Here is a 2,389-nt window from a genome sequence, read left to right as displayed (position 1 = left end):
TAATGTTGAGTCCATGGATTATACGCACTCTCACTCTTCCATCGTTGCTAGCCACTTCGGTACCGTGCATTGCCCTTTCTCACATTGAGAGTTAGCGCAAACTTTGCCGGTGCATCCAAACCCCGTGATATGATATGCTCTTTTACACATAAACCCCCTTATATCTTCCTCGAAACAGCCACCATACCTACCTATTATGGCATTTCCATAGCCATTTCGAGATATATTGCCAAGCAACTTTCCACCATTTCGTTCATCATGACACATTCATCATTGTCATATTGCTTAGCATGATCATGTAGTTGACATAGTATTTGTGGCAAAGCCACCATTCATAATTCTTTCATACATGTCACTCTTGGTCCATTGCATATCCTGGTACACCGACGGAGGCATTCATATAGAGTCATACTTTGTTCTAGTATCGAGTTGTAATCATTGAGTTGTAAATAAATAGAAGTGTGATGATCGTCATTCTTTAGAGCACTGTCCCAAGTGAGGAATAAAAAAAGAGAAAGGCCATAAAAAAAGAGAAGGCCCAAAAAAAGAGAGAAAGGCCATATAAAAAATGAGAGAAAAGAAGGGACAATATTACTATCCTTTGCCACACTTGTGCTTCAAAGTAGCACCATAATCTTCATGATAGAGAGTCTCTTGTTTTGTCACTTTCATATACTAGTGGGAATTTTCATTATAGAACTTGGCTTGTATATTCCAACAATGGGCCTCCTCAAGTGCCCTAGGTCTTCGTGAGCAAGCAAGTTGGATGCACACCCACTAGTTTCTTTTGTTGAGCTTTCATACATTTATAGCTCTAGTGCATCTGTCGCATGGCAATCCCTACTCCTTGCATTAACATCAATCGGTGGGCATCTCCATAGCCCATTGATTAGCCTCGTTGATGTGAGACTTTCTCCTCTTTTGTCTTCTCCACATAACCCCCCTCATTATATTCTATTCCACCTATAGTGCTATGTCCATGGCTCGCGCTCATATATTGCGTGAAAGTTTATAGGTTTGAGATTACTAAAGTATGAAACAATTGCTTGGCTTGTCATCGGGGTTGTGCATGATGAGAGCATTCTTGTGTGACGAAAATGAAACATGACTAAACCATATGATTTTGTAGGGATGAACTTTCTTTGGCCATGTTATTTTGAGAAGACATAATTACTTTGTTAGTATGCTTGAAGTATTATTATTTTTATGTCAATATGAACTTTTGTCTTGAATCTTTCGGATCTGAATATTCATACCACAATTAAGAATAATTACATTAAAATTATGCCAAGTAGCACTCCACATCAAAAATTCTGTTTTTATCATTTACCTACTCGAGGACGAGCAGGAATTAAGCTTGGGGATGCTTGATACGTCTCCAACGTATCTATAATTTTTGATTGCTCCATGCTATGTTATCTACTATTTTGGACATTATTGGGCTTTATTATCCACTTTTATATTATTTTTGGGACTAACCTATTAACCGGAGACCCAGCCCAGAATTGATGTTTTTTTCCTGTTTTAGGGTTTCGAAGAAAAGGAATATCAAACGGAGTCCAAACGGAATGAAACCTTCGGGAACGTGATTTTCTCAACGAACAAGACCCGGGAGACTTGGACCCTACATCAAGAAAGAAAAGAGGAGGCCACGAGGTAGGGGGCGCGCCCACCCCCACCAGGCGCGCCCTCCACCCTCGTGGGCCCCCTGTTGCTCCACCGACATACTCCTTCCTCCTATATATATCCACGTACCCCCAAACGATCAGAACAGGAGCCAAAACCCTAATTCCACCGTCGTAACTTTATGTATCCACGAGATCCCATCTTGGGGCCTGTTCCGGAGCTCCGCCGGAGGGGGCATCGACCACAGAGGGCTTCTACATCAACACCATAGTCCCTCCGATGAAGTGTGAGTAGTTTACCTCAGACCTACGGGTCCATAGTTAGTAGCTAGATGGCTTCTTCTCTCTTTTTGGATCTCAATACAATGTTCTCCCCCTCTCTTGTGGAGATCTATTAGATGTAATCTTCTTTTTGCGGTGTGTTTGTTGAGACTGATGAATTGTGGGTTTATGATCAAGTCTATCTACGAATAATATTTGAATCTTCTCTGAATTCTTTTATGTATGATTGGTTATCTTTGCAAGTCTCTTCGAATTATCAGTTTGGTTTGGCCTACTAGATTGATCTTTCTTGCAATGGGATAAGTGCTTAGCTTTGGGTTCAATCTTGCGGTGTCCTTTCCCGGTGACAGTAAGGGCAGCAAGGCACGTATTGTATTGTTGCCATCGAGGATAACAAGATGGGGTTTTCTTCATATTGCATGAGTCTATCCCTCTACATCATGTCATCTTGCTTAAGGCGTTACTCTGTTTTTAACTTAATA

The sequence above is a fragment of the Triticum dicoccoides genome, chromosome 5A, assembly GCF_002162155.2.
Source record: "Triticum dicoccoides isolate Atlit2015 ecotype Zavitan chromosome 5A, WEW_v2.0, whole genome shotgun sequence".
Classification (NCBI taxonomy): domain Eukaryota; kingdom Viridiplantae; phylum Streptophyta; class Magnoliopsida; order Poales; family Poaceae; genus Triticum; species Triticum dicoccoides.
The sequence above is the reverse complement of the archived record's forward strand: the minus strand, read 5'-3'. Positions refer to the sequence as shown.